Source organism: Aquarana catesbeiana, linkage group LG10 (genome assembly GCF_042186555.1).
Source record: "Aquarana catesbeiana isolate 2022-GZ linkage group LG10, ASM4218655v1, whole genome shotgun sequence".
Taxonomy (NCBI): domain Eukaryota; kingdom Metazoa; phylum Chordata; class Amphibia; order Anura; family Ranidae; genus Aquarana; species Aquarana catesbeiana.
Window position 1 is genome coordinate 181,134,854 of NC_133333.1, and position 20,552 is coordinate 181,155,405.

General features: G+C 39.7%; 1 protein-coding gene across 2 annotated transcripts in view; it reads left to right on the forward strand.

Annotated features, from left to right (window-relative positions):
• The window catches only part of RERE (arginine-glutamic acid dipeptide repeats), a 498,077-nt gene that overhangs the window by 45,239 nt on the left and 432,286 nt on the right, over positions 1-20,552 (forward strand). Inside the window, exon 1 of one of the 2 annotated variants that reach the window (XM_073603030.1) lies at positions 9,973-9,994. The exons of the other annotated variant lie outside the window; for it this stretch is intronic. The gene's annotated coding sequence lies outside the window, so the exon portion shown is untranslated. Of the gene's footprint in view, positions 1-9,972; positions 9,995-20,552 lie in introns of those variants that run through there. 2 annotated transcript variants of the gene reach the window in all.

Consider the following 20,552-nt stretch of genomic DNA (forward strand, 5'->3'; position numbering starts at 1 on the left):
TAAATTGGGCCTGTTTAGGATTAACTGAAATATATTGCAGCAGAAATAATGAATGCAGTAGATGGTTTTCTGCTGTTATCAAAATACATTAACACGTTTTTCTGTGCTTGAACGCCTTTCATTGTTCATTTTTATGGTTCATGCTGAAGCAGTTTTAAGAAATAATATCCACTCTGCTGATGCAACTTTTTCCCAGCACTCACAAAACAATGATGATACTTCACCCGAGAATGTTCTCTTACTTTGTGTGTACATGTGGGTTTTTAAAAGCTGAGATCTAGCTTTGCTTTCTGTCTTGCACAGTTGTACAAGCTTCTTTCTTTTCTGTATGGAAACTAGAGCTAGGCAATTTTCTCCAAAAAAAAAAAAAAAAAAAATCTGATTTTTATTTAATTTATTTAAAAAAAACAAACTCGATTCACGATTCGAATCGATTTTTTATTTTTTTTTTATGGACACCGCGCTGGTCCTGAGGAGCTGCGGGCAGGAGTTTTTAGGTGAGGCCGCAGCTTTGGCCTAGTCCGCGGCCTAGTTCGCCTAAAAACTCCTGCCCGCAGCTCCTCAGGACTGGCGCGGTGTCGGCGCTGGTCCTGGTGAGAAAAAAAAAATCGATTTGCTGAACATTTGAATCGATTTGACCTCTCAACTCGATTCAAGATTCAAATCTATTTTTTTCCCCAGCCCTAACATTGGAAACTGCTTACTTTGATATCAGTGCATATGGTGAGCTTTTTAGAGTGTGCGTTAGAAACTGCAGCAAGTCCGACTGAGCCTGTTTTATTCTTGGCTGGAGAACATCTATGCCAGTTCCTTCAATCATGGAGGTTCACAATCGCATGTGGCTGTTACCTATAGTGATCTGCATACAAATACAGCCCGAGTAGGAATGACTGATATTCCAGACTGACATCCACCCGTTAAAGTGGAACTAAATCCTATTGATTTTATTGGTTTCCCAAAACAGTTACATTCAAGGCCATATCTTGAACCATAACTGTCACTTTTGCTTGTCCTCTTAACTGAACTGTCAAGCCATCAAATGGATGGTGTCATAAATGCTCACCTGTGCATCCACCCCATGGCAACTGCAGATCAAACAGATGTAAGATGCCAGCTTCCTTGGCTATAAAGTATAGGAACGTTTAGTTCTGCTTTAAGGCGTTCTATTCTCTTACCGGGAGCCAGCCCACTGCTTGTATGAGAGCTCTTGGGAGCAGTACTGAGGCAAGGTGCTGTGAATTTTTCAGGAAGCTATGTACAGCATCCTGCTAACCTACCCCTTCCACCAGCCATGATATGTCTTCATTGCATAGAGAAGCAGAGTCCCAGTGATGATGCCATTGGGTCTTAAATAAGTTATGTAGTAGGCAGAAAGGAGAAATTGAGGAACACAAATTTAAGCAGTTTAACCTTTTTTTCAAGGTACAGGGTGTTTATTCTGCCATTTTCTTCTGCTTCACGCACTATTTGATCAAATAGGTTAAAGTGATTCACTTTCTGAGAAATTGTCATCAAAGGCATCCTTGCAAAGAAAAGGGCTAATACTTACCCCTGTTGCTGCTTCTCAGCTTTTTGGTTAAGAACAATTGTAGGATCTGTTCTTATTAGTGTCCTTGTAGAGGGGTGCTTTGCCGCCATTCTGTTTTTTTGGCTGGGATGGCTGCCTGTATAGTACCCATGCTGGTATGATGGGTTCCTGAGAGATCATCTTGTGGGAACAGAAACCGGTGCACCCACTGGGTGAAGTGGGCCAAGGGAGTCATTCTCTGGTAGAGGATCCTGAGGGGCCCAGTGCTTCCTGATTTGACTGTGCTACCTTGGCTGGGAAGGCGGAGGCTGTGGTGTCAATCACCCCCCTGAGAGTGGGGGGGTGTGTCCCGTTCATATCAAATGATTAAATTGAGAAAATGTACCATTTTTTTTTTTTCTTTTCTTCATTTTCAAAAATAAATGAGATCTGTAAAATACTCACCATGCCTCTTAGCAAATAGCTTGGGGTGTCTACTTTCCAAAATGGGGTCATTTGGGGGGGAGGGGGGGTGCTATCTGAGTATTTGCACAAGTATCGGTACTCGTGCAAATGCACCGATACCTGAAACCGATACTTTTACTTTCAGGCTCGGTTCTTTGAGTGGGTCTTCCCTGTTGACAGCTAAAGTGTTAAAGAAGACTGGTAATTGGAGCTGTCCAAAAAAAAAAAAAAAAAGCAGCCGGCAATGTTTATTAACAACATTGCTCAGCCCTGAAATACTAAAATAAAAAGAAACATTGTTTCTTTTTGAAGCTTTCTGTTTCTTCATCTGCAGATCAAAGGGATGCACAAATGTTCCTCTGTTTAACCCCTTATAACCCCCTAATTTACTCTAGTCAGCTTTAATTGACTCCCTATTCTCCATTTAATTTATTTTCCTGTTTTTTTTTTGTTTTTTTTTTTTTTTCACGTCTATAAACGATAAACAAGTAAAACTGTTTTTTGTTTGCTTTGTTATTGAATATTTTTACACATATATATTAACATATGTTTACACATTTCACATTTAAAAAGCGCAAACTTAAAAAAAAAAAAAAATCTATTTATTTCATTTGTGAATAACTTTTCAATGCTTTGTACCATTGCTGACAGCTGAAGTTAAAACAAAACCGTTGCGGTAGGTATCGGTAATTGGTATCGGCGAGTACTAAAAAAAGTATCGGTGTATCCCTATCCGTAACTGCGATGGGTAGTGAGGAGTAAAATCACAATTTTATGCCTTTAGAAAGCCTGAAGGCTGTGCTTGGTTTTTGGGGGCCTGTACACAGCTAGTCTCCCAAAATGTCTCACACATGTGGTATCCCCGTACACAGGAGAAGCAGCAGAATATATTTTGGGGTGTAATTCCACATATAACTATGCCATGTTTGAACAATATATCATTTAGTGACAACTTTGTGCAAAAAAAAAAAATTAAAGTGTAATTTTCCCGAAACTTGTGGCAACATTTAAAATATTCCATGGACTCAACATGCCCATCAGCAAATTGCTTGGGGTGTCTACTTTCCAAAATGGGGTCATTTGGGGGGGTTTTGAACTGTCCTGGCATTTTATGCACAACATTTAGAAGCTTATGTCACACATCACCCACTCTTCTAACCACTTGAAGACAAAGCCCTTTCTGACACGTTCTGTTTACATGAAAAAATATTTTTTTTTGCGAGAAAATTACTTTGAACCCCCAAACATTATATATTTTTTTAAAGCAAAGGTTCTACAGATTAAAATGGTGGGTGTTGCAATTTTTTTTTCACATAGTATTTGCGCAGCAATTTTTCAAACACAATTTTATTGGAAAATACACACTTTTTTATTTGAATGCACTATAACACACTATATTGCCCAAAAGTTTGATGAAATAAAAAAAAAGATGATTTTATGCCGGGTACATGGATACCAAACAAGACCTGCTTTAAAATTGCGCACAAATGTGCAGCGGTGACAAACTACATTTTTTGAAAAGCCTTTACAGGTTACCATTTTAGATTTACAGAGAAGGTCTACTGCTAAAATTACTGCCCTTGATCTAACCTTCGCGATGATACCTCACATGCATGGTACGATTGCTGTTTACATATGACACCAGACCGACGTTCGTCTTTGCGGGGTGCTTTTTTAAATGATTTATTTTGCTTTTTTTATTATATTTTTAAACTGTTCCTTTTTTTTTTTTATTTTATTAATCATTTTTATTGTTATCTCAGGGAATGTGTATATATCCCCTATGATAGCACTAGGTAGTGACGGGTACGCTCTTTTTGAAAAAATTGACCACACCAAGATCGGTGTGATAAAAAGCTTTGCCAATTTCCCAATGGCACTGTTTATATCCAGCGAAACCTAAGTCATGAAATGCTCGTTACGTCCGGTTTCTTAGGCCATAGAGATGATTGGAGCCATTACAATACCTTACATAGCTTACTTTAGTTATTTATGCAAGTGTACATTACAATTGCATCTCTACATCCCCCCCCCCCCCCCCATAAACATTGACTGAGCAACCCATGGATGTTTATGAGATCAGAGATGCCACTTGGGCCATTCTCGGTACTTAATAGAGCGTTACTAATCGTCCTTCGAGTCTCGTGACAGGTAAATAGCCTTGTACAGTGGTAGAGCCGCATTCACTAACTACTAAATTTGAGGTCGAGGCCTTCCATCGGAGTACTACAGAATTACGGGCATAGTCAAGAACAAACTAATTTCTAACAGGGTTTTTTGTTCGGTAAAGTCCATCAGTTCCAAAATCGAACCTTAAAAACAAACTTAATTGTGAAGTACTTCTGAATAACTTTCTTCAAGCCATCAAATGTGTCTATATATATATATATATATATATATATATATATATATATATATATATATATATATATATATATATATATATATATATATATATATATATATTAGTAAACCCTAACTAAAAACTTCATATCTGGTTCCTTTTGGTCTGTTAGTATTATTGAAAGTGTTTTTTGTGATGTCTGTTTTTTAGCCAAGTTCAGAAATACGTCACTGTTATCAGCTCTGTTGTTCTTAGTTATCTTTTAAGACTTCAGAATCACACCCTTCTGTTATAGAGAATAGAAGAGGGACATTGTTCTATAGTCCTATCTTGTTTCTGTTGTTTTGATACAGAAAGGTGACTGAGCATTGTCATCCTAAGGCTGGATATGTGTTAATAGCAGTATATCCAAATTAAAATAAAGGAGTCAACACAGCTAATGCAGCCATCAAATTATACCCAGAGTGTAATAAATGGGGTTCATTAGGAACAGAGAGAAGTCATTGGTAGTGTACCACAAGGCTCTGTACTAGGTCCTGTTCCATTTAATCTATATGTAAGTGATAGAACTACAGGGTTGGTGGGCAAGGTATGTATTTTTGCTGATGACCCAAAGGTGTGTGATAAGGTTAATATCCCTGGAGGTGTCTTTAACATGGAACATGATTTGGCATTGCTGGAAGATTGGTCAAAGCGGTGGAAACTGCAGTTCAGTGGTTCTATATGTCAAATAATGCACCTAGGGAGAAATAATCCCTTTGACAGAGTACAACTCTGGGGTACATTGCTGGTCTGCACTACAGAGTAAAAAGATTTGGGGTACTTATTTCAGATGATTGCAAAATGGGCAAACTGTGTGACCAGGCAGTGGGAAAAGCGAATAGAATTCTAGGATGCATCAATAGAGGGGATCACCAGCAGCAGGAAGGAAGTCTGATTCCCCTATATAGATCTATAGTTAGGCCAGCCATATATACCGGGTTTCCCCGAAAATAAGCCTGGGTCTTATATTAATTTTGGCAACAAAGGACACAGTAAGGCTTATTTTCGGGGTAGGTCTTACCATGTATTGTGCTGTCCTCTCTCCCCCTCTCTCTCTCCCTGCCTGACAGAAATCCCCAGTGTGAACGGAGTTAAAATGCTTGTAAAATCCTATAATCCACTCTATTACAGTAGTATATAATGTACAATGTGTGTGTTTCTGTAATATAATTGTGCCAGATACCTTCGTTATAGTGCCGCTCTGCACTTCTGTGATCCACCGGAGCTCTCTTCCCCGCAATTATATTACAGAAACACACACATTGTAAATTATATACTACTATAATAGATTAAGGATAAAGGATTATAGGATTTTACAAGCATTTTCAACTAGGACTTATTTTTGGGGTAAGGCTTATATTGCAGCCCTCCTGGAAAATAACGCTAGGTCTTATTTTTGGGGTAGGTCTTCTTCTTCTTTTTGGGGAAACACGGTAGCTCGAATCTTGGCTGCTTTAGCAGGAGCTGGGCCAAGATTCGAACCATTAATAGGCAGGCTGAATGTACCAAGTTAATCAAGTAACTTGGTTAAAACCAGCCTGCCGGATTTGGTCTGACAAATAAATCCTATCGGGGGGAGACTTCAGGAACTAATATGTACATTCTGGGGAATGGAGCAATATGACTGAAACCTTTAAATACATCATGGGGGTAAAAAAGATTTAGGAGGGCTGTATTTTCAAGTACAGGGGAACGTGACTTCAAACTAGCGGGAGGAAAGTTCAAACTAATCTTAGTCAGTATTATTTTACCGGGTGGGAGGTGGGTGTGCTTGGATACACTTTTAAACCTTTTTAATGGAGACGAATGAAGTAGAACTGAAACTGTATTGAATCTAGTGGTAACCTTAGGATGAAGGCATGGAGTGTCTTCCCACTGTCAACAACTGAATCCCTCTAAAGAAATGAACATAAAAAAATTATTAAATATTACTGGTCATGGATATATTCATTTTCACCAGAACCAGAAAACTTGTAAAGCACTGTAAGCATTTGCAAATTGACTTACAATCTATAACATCTGGTTACTTGACCTCCTGTACCGAAGTGAAAATCTTGGTGAAACTTGATCATCTTTATAGATCTTTTTTTCATAGTGTTTTTCATAGTCTTAAAATCAGATGCGGGGCATTAAACCATAGTTTACAGAAGGTTGTGGCAATTTAGGTATAAGCCTATACTGGGATTGTTTCTTGAAAACTTAACATGCCTTACAAGTTCTGCAGGAGGAATCCTTTAAGGCAGCTCTGACTGTGGATGTCGTTGGGATGAATCAATTGTGGTTAATTTTTTCATTTCAAAGGATTACAACCACTAACTAATCTCAAGAGAAAAAATTGTAGCTTACAATCATTAGATGTGGTAACTGCATTAGGATTTTTTAGGCCAAGAACATTTCAGTAAGTACAGAAATTATATTTTGAATTTGTCAGAAAAGTGTGTCTCTGAGTTGCACTAAACATGTTTTCCTAGCTATATTCTGTAAACCTATAAATTGCTTTGCCAAACATGAAATAGAGATGAAACTATAGACATATCTTAGCTCATAACAGAGAGCAGCCTAGGGTAACAACCATGGCTCTCTATAGATTCAGTGGAGGATTGATGTAGCCACCCAGAGACAGGAAGTATGTTATCTGCAGGATTACCTGTGAAAATAAAGCAAACCGAGCTTGGAAAAAAATTAAACAAATGCACCCACCTTAGCAAGAACTAGCAAGCTGTGATATTTTACATCTTAAGTAATTGTGTGCCACTGTCACTTGCAGCTGAATTCCTTGTTGACCACAAAGAAAATTGAGAGCTCAGCAAATTAATTTTAGAGTTGGCAGCAGGGTGGATTTGATTTAAATCAAGTCGATTTAAATTATGATTTAAATCACAAGTAAAAAAGCTTGATTTAAATCAACTTGGTTTAAATCATAATTTTTTAAGAGAAACTGTTATCTCTGTCCCACAGCGGCTCCTCCTCTGACCCGCTATTGACTCACCGACTGTCCCATTCGCATTAAAGGGATGGCTGGCGATGCGGCAGTGACACAATAAGGTGATGGCTATGGCTGCACTAGGTGAGTGGATGCCTGCTAACAGGCACTGCCATGATGGATCTGAAATGCAGATTAGACAGACTTATTTTTACTGGTAGTTAGAATCTCTTTATTATTTGCAAACAAAATTAAGTTTTCCTATTTAGAATAATCTGTCAGGTTATTAAAACAGTGATATCAGAACCAATTCAATCATACAGTTTGTAGTGTACATAGATTTACAAAACAATGGGAATGGGATAAAGGAATATTTATGAACTTTGTTTTAACTCATGTTTACTGTGAAGTTGTGTGACTGCATCAGTGCAGTGCATGTTATCTCCGCTTGCAGAGCTTGGATTCATTGAACGAGTTTACCAAAAATGTAAATATTGCAGAATATACAGCCTCATGCTACATAACTAAGCTCTATTTCATGCTGAATAACTAAATTATGAATGCATCTTAAATAGAAAACTATAGATAGATCAGTTTTTACTCCAAAAGCATTTTATTAAAATTTGATTAAAAAAAAAAAAAAATTGATTTTAAATAAAAATCAGAATTTTTTTTTTTTTTTTTATCTTCGATTTTTATCCACCCTGGTTGGCAGACACTTTGAATTTATTGGGTGAATGCAGATATCTTTTTAAAACCTGTTTTTATGCTTTAAAGGTAAAATGATTAGTTGCTTGAGTATACACATGTAAAAGGAAGCCAGGGATGTGTTCTTTCATTCAATGGTCGGAAACAAAATGATTGATGGCAGAAGTCTAATGGCTGTAACAACAGTTGTGCTAATGACGGTACGACTCAATGATTGTCGTTGTCCAGACAGAAAATGAAGCAAACACAAGATAGATGGTTCAGTTTTATGGGGTTATATTGTGTAGATGCATGTCTGCTGGGAATTAAGAGTACTCCATTTAAAGTAACACAGGAGTGGGCTTGCTTTATGTGTAGGGAAAAAAAGGTAAGCCTGGGCGTCAGTTTTTTTAAACTGAGTTTTTGTTTGTGATAGAGAGCTAGAGATATCAATATTTATCAAAGGATCCCCAAAGCAATATGGGTTACCAAAAATCCAACACAATAAGGTAGTTTTCAGTCCCCTTTGTCTAATCTAAATCACCTGCTGAGCCCTCTGAGAGGTCGTGTCTATAGTATGATTAGTCATTGGAGCTAAATGGGTAAAACGGTGACATGTAGGTGCTACATCTCCTGGCTGGGTATAAGATACAATCTTTCAAACAACAAAAATATATTTTTAAATTTACTTTAGATCTGACCATCAATAATGATAAATATGCAAAATACCACTGTAAATTTCAAATGCACACTGCATGCATGAAAGGCAGCTTACCTCAGATTCGTTTTTTTTTTCCTTGTAAAATATTTGATAAATAATGCAATGCATTATATATTATGGAGGTGATCAATAAAAGCTAATGGAAAGGATGTGGTAGTGCAGGTTTAAACATTCAGATGCGTATATGTGTTATTGGCATTTTTTGTTTTAATATATAAGATATTTAAACTGAACCTACATAAGGCATTTTCAGTTATAAGTCTATCAGTTGAACAGGAACCAATGTTAAATTTGTAGCATGAGGTGTGGGTTTTATTTTTGGAGGTATTGATCTAGTCACCAGTGATTGGATTGCAAAATTAAAGACTAATTAAAGACTTAATTAGACTAAATTCACATCTGTGTGATTCACCAGCACGCGTGCATTGCTGTACTTTTTCTGCGCCTTACTATGCATTGTGATACGGAAGTCCATTTATTTAAATGGCACATTATTACTATGCTTTTTGTCACTCGATTTTTTGTATACTTTAGCAAGGTATGTTAGGACGCCATTAGCAATTAATGGCAGCGCAGCACGCTTGCAAAAAAGATATGCATTTTTGTGTGCTACAGGAGGATGTGCAGTCTTGCATGTGATCCTGCATCACACAAGTGTGAAGAGAGCCTTCCATGATTGTGTCCTATCTCAGGCGGCATCTTAGTCTATAGGAAATGGTGACCTACGATGATGCTTGAGTAGAGATGGAGCCTTCCTTCTGGAGAGAAAAACCAAAATGAAGGCATTGACAGGGGAATTGTTATCTCTGAAAGAGGTAATACATTCCCAAAAGTGTTGCACTTATACATTACTTGGCAATCAACGCAGGTAACCTGGAGAAAAGGGAATATTTGGATCATTCCAAATTTCCATTTGTGACTGGTTCTCTTTAACACACGGTGAAAAGTATGGTGAATAAAAAATAACCTATAGCAGAAAAAATGAGTACAGCCATTCCAGTGTGAAAGTGGATTTGATTGGTTGCTATGGGTTACTGCACACTGCTGCATTTTGCCCGTGCTATATAGAGCCCTTGAGGTTATCCTGAGCTTTTATGCATAACTGTGCAATTCTGTAATAATCCCACCGGGGACACGCTGCTGATGGTATGAAAGCTATTTAGCCGTGTAAGGATTGCCTGAGTCATATGTAAAAGTGGTTGCTGGCTTGTGAAGGAGAGGTTGGCTTTGGAGTAGCAGTGCTTTGTATGAATGTTTTCTCTCTTGAGACAGAAGGAAAACAGAGGCTAAGGAAATAGCAGGCAGGTAACGGAATCTGGCAGTTCTATCAAGCCTTTAACAGCATGAACAAGACAATTTCTGTAATACCAGCTCTGTGGCTTCCTGTTAAGTCGTTGAAGATATTTACACTAAATGTTTTCCTGTGGTATCTCTAGCTTCAGCCGGCTGTATTTCATATCTTATTGCGGTGGTAGCATTGCTTGCGTCTTTCTGGGTCGTGTGAATTTGTCACACTCCTGTAAATACATTCTTGCTCAAAACATATTATGAAAGATGTCACTCTTTGCTCCACGCAGTGTGTTGGAGGGGGGAAAATCTGGCCGTATATTGTCTGAATCATAACATTTGCCATCCTTCACTGCTGAAAAATGTGAGTGGAATGTTTCATTCCTGGTTTTATCTCATCTGTAAAACCTTTATAAATTATATATTGCTATGCATGTAATGCATTATGTCAGCGCTGGAAAAATAATATTGATTACGAGAACCAGATGGCTAAATCTTTCTGAAGAGATCTCTATCTAGAACTGAAAAATTGGCTTTGGACAGAATGCTTTGTGCAGATCTTTGGTCCCTTCCACCCCAGGTCCTATAATGACAACTGGGGCTCTCCTTTTGAGAGCTACACTTCTTAGTTCCCTTCTCTGAAGATTTGCGGAGTTTTTCCTTGCAAAATATATTAGAAATTGGGTTACACCAGCATTATGACTGATGGATGCCGCTTAGGAGTGTATGTAAAATATATTACAGGGCTGGGAGCTTGGCTTTCAACAGAGCCCAGACTAGCATGCTAGGACCGATGCCGAGGATGACTTTCTTCCTGGCTCATGGACAACAATATAACTTTCTTATAATCACTAGTAAAGTAAAATGTAAAAAATCTCCAAAAAACTGGCAACTTTTTACGTGAATAAATGGTGGGGAGAGGATAGCGTAAGACAACAATTATCAGTCAGTGCCATGTGTACCCCAGGGAACACTTCTTTGGGATTTGGGGGACACTGATGCCTGTCAAATTAAATTCACAATATCTGCTGTGCTTTATGGCATATTCAGGCTTTAAATTCTGAAGTATAGTTCAACCACCTTCCTAAAATCTGAGCCTCTCCTGGATAAGGAGGCTCAGAGCAGTTCATTGAAGGTGGGAACTGCTGATTTAGCACTCTATGCTCAAGAACTCCTAGGGCACATGAAGAGGTAAGGAAAGGTATGAACCGGTTCCTCTGTGTCTGTCTTTGACTGCTTCCCTCAGATTTAGAGTTCAAGTTAATGACAAATGTATGTTACATCTGAGCTTTGGCTTCTAATATGCTAGCCTCTAGAACTCTGAAGAACGAGCAGGAACACTTTGACCATGCACAGATGGAGCCTACTGTCCACTGGTATATTGCCTTTGAGGCCTAGCCAAGAAATGTGCTCTTTGGTTGACTTCAGTGAAAAGAACTCCCAAAGTTATGTTGAATCCTTCTGTGACCAGAGCAGCTGGAGTTGGGTAATCATTGATCTATCTAGTTGCTTGTTAGAGGTGTTTATGCAGTTTCTTTTTCTTTTTTTGTATGCATTACTGAGCCATTAATGAAACATTCTGCATTAATATGTTCTAATGTGTTTGGCTGTGTTGCTGTTGGAATAACATGATTATAATATAATAGTGTTGCTGTTATTCAGAATTATGGGACCCCACTGTTCTCTTTATCTCCGGGAGAGGAATTAGAAGATGTAATATACGATTTTGCGACGACATGCTGCTCTCTATAACATTTATGAAAGTGCTAAGATGACAATTTGTATTTTGCAGTGGTTTTGAATAAAACAATGTACAATACATAAGAGATGCTCTGCTTTTGAAAGCTTACAATTGAAATGAGCCATGGGCATGACTGAAAGAAAAGAGTGATTCTACATGTGGTGGGCTTCATTTAATGCCGGAATCCTCTTGTTTGTTTCAAAGCCCTTACAAAGTTGAAATGTGCTATACTCCTTTGCTGTTGAAGGCCAATGGCTCTCACACATACACTATATTGCCAGAAGTATTTGGACGCCTGCCTTTACATGCACATGGACATTAATGGCATCCCAGTTTTAGTCCGTAGGGTTCAATATTGAGTTGGCCCACCCTTTGCAACTATAACAGCTTCAACTCTTCTGGGAAGGCTGTCCACAAGGTTTAGGAGTGTGTCTACGGGAATGTCTGACCATTCTCTCAGAAGCGCATTTGTGAGGTCAGGCACTGATGTTGGACGAAAAGGCCTGGCTCACAGTCTTTACTCTAATTCATCTCAAAGGTGGTCTATCGGGTTGCGGTGCAGGCCAGTCACGTTCCTCCACCTTGCTTTGTGCACTGGTCCAAAACATTTGGTGGAAGGGGGATTATGGGGTGGGGTTGTTTTTTAGGGGTTCCAGTGAAGAAAACTCTTAAGGCGTTGGCATACCAAGACATTATGGGGTGTACTCACTTTTGTTGCCATCGGTTTAGACTTTAATGGCTGTGTGTTGAGTTATTTTGAGGGGACAGAAAATTTACACTGTTATACAAGCTGTACACTCACTACTTTACATTGTAGAAAAGTGTTATTTCTTCAGTGTTGGCACATGAAAAGATATATAAAAAAAAATTTACAAAAATTTGAGGGGTGTACTCACTTTTGTGAGATAATGTATAGAACAAAGATTGATGGTTCTTTAACACATTTGAAGTGGAATTCCAAATAAACATAGAAATAGTTATTTTTATGTAAAACTTTTATACTATGCATTATTGTAATAGCTGATTGATTAGAAACAATAATAATACAGAAATTCTACCATGCTCCACTGACAACGGTGTGCCTGTGCAGCCAAATGTGGCTGCTCACAGGCACTTCCTGGAACTGTTGTCCATCTCTGTTCAAGTAAGGCAGGCCAATGATGATGCAATTTTTCTTTTCTGCTACCACAGGTAGTAAAGAAAATCGCTAGATTCCCCCATCGACACAGCATTGATAGGGGGAATACCTCCCTCTGAGCTATTGTGTTTTTCCAGTGGGGAGGGGGGCACAGGGAGCCGTCCCTTCCTGGGGAACACAGTGATTGTTGCTAGCGGCTATAGCTGTGTGAACGCAGAAGCTTTGCAGTCACGTCTGAGCAGGCGGATTCCACTTGGTCGGATCCGCCCAATATGAAAGGGGCCTAAGAGGGAAAATCTTGCAATGGGGACACAGTTCCAGTGACCTGGGGGTCCCCAAGAGATTCTCTTAATTTTGCAGGAATTTCATCTCACTTCCTGTTTCGACTATGGCACAGGAAGTGAAGGGAAATCTCCCCAATGGGACACAGATGGGGAAAAATAAATTAATACAGGGGTTATAACCCTCCCTCCCTTTATCCAAAATGAAAAAAAGTTTTGCCTATAGTATAGCTCTACTTTAAGTAAAGACTGCATATGCCATCTGTTGCTTTTTCATCTAGCTGAGCAGTTCCATAAACACAATCCACAAATTTTTTAAATTTTTACCTGTGGTATCTATGGAAACCACTAAATTTATCAATTTATATTACAGAACACCAAATTTGATATGGTCTTAAATCCACATATGTGAATGTGGTGGATGTACAGCCCATAGTATGGCCACTTCCAGCCTGCTGGTGTAATGCCTACTTGAATGTCCCTCACTATTGTCCTTGGTACATAAAAAAGATTATTGGTGGAAAGACTCAATAAAACAGATATGATTGGCACTGCTTAATAAAATAATGAAGTCATACATGCCAACAAACAATTTTTTTTTCCCCTCATTTTATCACATTAACGATTCGGGAACGCAGAGCTTGCTGCTGATGAGAAACAGGCTGCTTGGTTATATAGATCTCCTGAGAGTCCTACGTAATAGTATTCAACTATTCTGCGTTTGAGCTTTTCAGAAACAAGCTGCTCTTCCATAATTCATCAGCTGGTTTTTTTCCCACTACTTTTGTCTTTCTGAGGTGTTAAGTTATTGTTGACAATGTTTTATGTTATTTTCCTTTCTAAACATAGGAATTCATAAAAGGCAGTGAATGTCTGCCTTTTATTCTAGCTGTTCCATCCGTTTGATCTCTTTTGATGGCTCATTATTCCTCAGCACGGCCCATGCTGCCGCCTCCTCAATAATGTTTGCTGTTAATGGCGTCATTGGATCTATAATGTGTTTAACCTGTTTGTAGCTGGATTTGACACAATTGAGAAACTGAGTTTGTAATGTAACTTTGAGTTGTCAATTTTGTGCTAGTTCCATTTCATTAGCAATAGGCTATTCTGCACAGGTTTGTTCATTGTTCTTTTGTGTGTGTTTTTGTGTGTATTTATACAAGACTCCGGGTTTTATCCTAACCCGTTCCTGTACAGAGTAATATATGGTTTGTTGTGCCAATCCTGGCTGTTGTGTGCCGTCTTTCATAAACGGTCCAGATGTGTGGGAGCCTGATATTTACAGGCAGGTAGAATTGAAAATGTAAACCTTGAAGCATGCAGGCAGCCTTTCCTTCTGAGCACTCATATTTTACTGTAGTGCACCAGTTCATCCCACTCCCTTCGTCAGTAATTTGATGGTCTGAGAACCCCTGTATGTGATACAGGAGAGCTATTCCTAGACACTCCCACTTCTCTCAGGTATAGACTTCATCACAAAGACATTTCTCACAGCCATGACAGTTTCTCTGGCTATTAGTAATGGCTGTCAAAAAGTTACAGCAGTAGAGCACATAGTACTTTGTGTTTTTAACCCCCTCAATACAGGGCACTTGCACCCCCTTCCTGGCCAGGCCATTTTTCAGCTTTCAGCACTGTAGCACTTTGAATGACAATTGCGCGGTCATGCTACACTGTAACTATGTGAGATTTTGAACATTTTCTTCACACAAATGGAACTTTTTTTGGTGGTATTTAATCACTGCTGGATTTTTTTATTTACAAAAAAAAAAAAAAAAAAACATAAAATTAAAAAAAAAAAGTTTTTCTTAGTTTCTGTCAGTAAATTTTGTAAATAAGTATTTTTTCTCCTTCACTGATGTGCGCTGATGAGGTGGCACTTATGGGCACTGATGAGGAGGTACGAATATGCCGCACTTATGGGCGGCACTGATAGCCGGCACTGATTGGTGGCACTGGTGGGCACTGATTGCTGGCTCATCTGGCGCTATATTGTAATCTGGGCATTGATGATCAGTGCCCTGATTACATGTGTAGATGTCCCCCTGCAAGGAAATGCCGCTGATCGGTTTTCATCGCCACACACTGTCAGTGTGAGGCGAGGAGCCGCGATTACTGGCATCTCTGTGTTTACATGTGACCGGCTGTGATTGGACACAGCCGATCACATAAAGAGCTACGGCCGTGGCTCTTTACAGAGATCAGGGCTGCGCTGTGTCCTAGCAACACGGCATGCCCGCGGGCGTTCCAGAATGAGATTCGCACAGCCCCTCCGTCATTTGACGGGGGGGGGGGGGGAGAGGCCGCAAGTGGTTAAAGGCACCCTAAGCCCAGCAATAAATCAGGCCTATTGTGTTTGGATATTTAATGAGTATGGCAGACTCCTAATGTTTAGGACAGGTAAGCAAAAACTTTTCACTATTGAGATCGCATTTAATGCTCTAAGCAAATCATGGGGGCTGCAGGGGAGCTTTCACTTCAAGCCCAACCTCGGGCAAAAAAATTGCTCCCATGCAGTGGGGCTGTGTCTGCACTGCACGGGTAAACTGCTCGTTTTGTCTAGGGGTGAGAAGAAATCCTATACTCACCTGATCCTTCGTTTTTTCGGAAAACAGTCAAGCGGTGGAGCCTATGGAGCCTGCTCTGGGCTTGATGATGTTGGGAACAATCCACAACTGAAAAGTGCAGGGGTGCCAGGCCAGTCGTGTACTGGGAGGATCTGAGAATTGGGTAAGTATATCTCCTTTCTCCTCTCCCCTAGACAAAAATGTGCAGTTAACCTGTGCAGTGCAGGCCCAGTCCAACTTTTTGCCTGGCGATGGGCTTTAAGCAGTATACCCCTTTAAGGATGATTGATGGACAGTGTCTGCATCTCACTGTACCCCATATTAGCTCTCCATGCCCTTTATAATGTAGAAAACTCCTTCAGAAGTGAGAGCACTGCGGGCTGTAATTAAATCCAGGGGAATCAGAATGGGGAGCAAATGTTTCAGCACATTGCTTTCTTTTTATGGAGAAGAATGTTTCCAGCAAGCTCACCATCTGGACAATATACGCAATGTCGTTCCTCTTTGTTATATTGTTACAGGGGGATAAATACTCAGTATTTCCTGCTGCTTAGGGGAGACAGATGTGCCTTGTTTCTTTTTTTTTTCCACTCTCTGTCTTTGTAACACTCCAAGCTTTTAAATGTCAACTAGTAGTGATAGTTGATCCAAACCGTTGTCAGATTTGACAGACGCCATTTGTTAAAATATAGCTCTATTTAAGGACTAAACACTTGTTAAAAATTAGTCATGTTTTCCTCTAGGGTTTACTACCTGAATAGATGCCATCCAGCATTGAATGCATACTCTACCCATAAACAATATTTTACCTTATGTTGAATGTAAGCAGCTTTAATTATATATTAGCTTTCTCTCTTCAGGAGAGTCTAGCAATGGAATCTCTACATGTGACTTCCCTTCTCTGACCACATGCGGTGGCTATTATATGGAAGTTTCATTCCTACTGCTGATCCCTTCATTAATTTAGTTTGCATTGCAGAAAACATGGCAAGTAGACCACCTTACTTACAGTAACTATGTTAAAGGCGTAGGTCAGGGGGTCAGCACCATGAACCCTATCTATGTGCTTTTACTGTTAAAGAAGATCTTTTTAATGGCAGTCTCTTAAAGGAGAAGTACAGCCAAAGCTCGTTTGGCTGTATTTCTTCTATGGATCTCAGAAGTGCAATTAGTTTTGCACTCCTGTGACCCGTTTCCAGCAGAGAGTGGGCTGAAGTCCACTGTCTGCTGACGTCACAGAAGTCGGTCCAGGCTCCGCGTCATCATGACCATGGAATCGGGATCTGCTAGAGATACCTCGACCGACACCAGGCTTTCAGCAAGCCGCTGAGAGCCTGAGCCGGCTGCTCTGCCCTCGCCACAGCCTAGTGCTCCAGTGAGCAAGGAGGGGGCAGAGCAGAGAGCTGTGACTGATGGTCAGCAGCTCACGGAGCTGTGAGAACCATAGTTACATAGTAGGTGAGGTTGAAAAAAGACACAAGTCCATCAAGTCCAACCTATGTGTGTGATTATGTGTCAGTATTTCATTACATATCCCTGTATGTTGCGGTCATTCAGGTGATTATCTAATAGTTTCTTGAATCTATCAATGCTCCCCGCTGAGACCACCGCCTGTGGAAGGGAATTCCACATCCTTGCCGCTCTTACAGTAAAGAACCCTCTATGTAGTTTAAGGTTAAACCTCTTTTCTTCTAATTGCAATGAGTGGCCACGAGTCTTATTAAACTCTCTTCACTCTTCTCTCGGCAGTGTTCGATTACTCATGTCTCAATGTAGAGGTGCCGGGAGACAGGTGTAGCATCAGGCCGATGCTGCATCCACCTAGGTAAGTATGATTCTTAAAAAAAAAAAAATAAATAAATAAAATAAAAACCATACTTCTTTTTTAAAGCTGAACTGTGTGAATCTGATGAACTCTAACCTTGCAGTGTCCCCTCCCCCACATCAATTCTTAGATGTCATGCATTTGTTTCCTTTTTAGGCTTGCTTTCTTCGATTTTCATCTGGTGATCCAGCCAGCAAGTCTGTTTTTCAGAAGCACAGGCTCTCCAGAAGAATGTATCGGTTTACATGAATGAGACAAACCACTTAACACTCACAGGGTTGATTAACCACTTCAGCCCGGGAAGATTTTACCCCCTTCCTGACCAGAGCACTTTTTATAATTTGGCACTGCGTCGCTTTAACTGGTAATTGTGCAGTCATGCGATGCTGTACCCAAACTAAATTTCCATCCCTTTTTTTTCCCCCACAAATAGAGCTTTCTTTTGGTGGTATTTGTTTACCTCTGCGGTTTTTATTTGCATTATAAACAAAAAAACAGCGACCATTTTTGAAAAAAAAAAAATTTTTTTTACATTTTGCTATAATATCCCCAAAAATGTTTTAAAAAAACACATTTCTTCATCAGTTTAGGCCAATATATATTCTACATATTCTTGGTAAAAAAAAATCACAATAAGCGTATATTGATTGGTTTGAGCAGAAGTTATAGTGTCTGCAAACTATGAGAAAGATTTATGGCATTTTTATTATTTATTTTCTTACTAGTAATGGCGGGGCTCTTCGATTTTTATCGGGATTGCGTCATTTCGACGGACAGATCGGACACTTGACACATTTTTGGGACCATTGACATTTATACAGCGATCAGTGCTATAAAAATGCACTTATTACTGTGTAAATGTAACTGGTAGGAAAGGGTTTAACACTAGGGGGTGATCAAGGGGTTAAATGTGTGTTCTAACTGTATTGGTATAGGACTAAGAGAGGAGACATATTGTTCCTGTTGACTATGAACAAATGACATGTCTCCTTTCCCCTGACAGCATAGGGATTTGTGTGTATACACACACAAATCCCTGTGCTGGCGCTCGTGCACGCAATCGCGCCCACCGACCATGCGCAACGGGTCCCCCGCTGTGCAGCGGGTGTGTGTCTCCTAAAGGGCCGATGTACCCATACTGGATTTTGCACATCCGTGCCACTTTGCCGACATATATTTGCATGAGCCGGTTGGCAAGTGGTTAAAATAAACAGTTTATTTGCTCATGCAAAACCTTTATCACAAAAGGGAAAAAAAAAAATCTGTTACTGATTATAAAGTGTGAGCTGGAGTTTGAAATCAATTTGTTTAGTGTATTTAAATCTGATTATACATTTTAACACTACCCTTCCCCCAGACTGACAATGCTGCTCTCTGCTGTGCAACCTGTGCTCATTCCTCCAGAGTTATGGTCTCACTAATACTGGAGGGGTGTGTTACTGGTCAGATCACCAGGTGAGAACGGAGGGGAAAACCCTAAATAAAAGAACACTGATGCAGTCACCACATATAATGATTAATCACTTCAGCCACGGACCATTTGGCTGGCAAAAGACCAGAGCACTTTTTGTGATTCGGCACTGCATCGCTTTAACTGACAATTGCGTGGTCGTGTGACGTGGCTCCAAAACAAAATTGACGTCCTTTTTTTCTTTTGGTTGTATTTTGATCACCTCTGCAGTCTTTTTATTTTTTGCTCTATAAACAAAAAATAGCGACAATTTTTTAAAAAACGCATTATTTTTGTACTTTTTGCTATAATAAATATCACCAAAAAATATATATAAAAAACATTTTTTTTCCTCAGTTTAGGCCGATACGTATTCTTCTACATATTTTTGGTAAAAAAAATAATCTCAATAAGCGTTTGGTTTGCACAAAAGTTATAATGTCTACAAAATAGGGGATAGTTTTATGGCATTTTTATTTATTTTTTTTAATAGTAATGGCGGCGATCAGCGATTTTTTTTTTTTTTTTTATTGTGACTGCGACATTATGGCGGGCAGATCGGACACTTTTGGCGCTATTTGGGACCATATACAGCGATCAGTGCGATTAAAAATGCCTTGATTACTGTGTAAATGTGACTGGCAGTGAAGGGGTTAACCACTAGGGGGCAGTGAAGGGGTTAAGTGTGTCCTAGTGAGTGATTCTAACTGGGACGGGGGCGGGGGGGGGGGGTTGTTGGGCTATGTGTGACACGATAATGATCACCGCTCCCAGTACAGAGCTGTGATCAGTGTCAGTGTCACTAGGCAGAACGGGGAAAGGCTTGTTTTACATCAGCATTTCCCTGTTCTTCCTCTCCGTGAGATGATTGCGGGTATCCCAGCGGACATCGAGTCTGTGGGACCCGCGATCACACTCACGGAGCTCGCGGCAGGTGCGCCCGCAAAACCACTTCTTAAAGGACAACGTACAGGTACGTTAATATGCCTGTATGTACCCTTCTGCCGACATATATATTGGCGTGAGCTGGTCGGCAAGCGGTTAAGATGCAATATAATACATTTTTGTTTATTGTGAACAGGAGTTGCATTTACCTTTATCAAATACATAGTATAAAACCCAATAAGTTATTGTCCAATATGTTTCAATAAAGTGCAATCAATCTAAAAACAAAAGTGCATGTAAACCATTAAAGTGCATAACGTCCAGCAAATTCCAAAGTGACTGTGTAGCTATTTGTATTCTGGTGAAGAGGCCTGTGGATGCACAGAACACAAGTGTTCTGTGCATTCACAGCTGCTCCACACCAATCCACTGTCTATGCACTCACCCGCTTCAAACCGCTGCTCATATGTGTTGTAATGGCTTCAAGGGATTATGAATCCATATATTTACAGGAACTCAAGGAAGAAAAACTTTGAAGAAAATCCTAGCGTAATTCTATTAAAAAGCCATAAAAAGTAAAAATGTGTATTCACTCACAAAGGCACTTGGAATAACCTGACGATTCACAAAAGGGTGTGCTGCTACTCCGTTCCTCCCGGAGCCAACATGCGTTCCACTAAGCGGAAGTG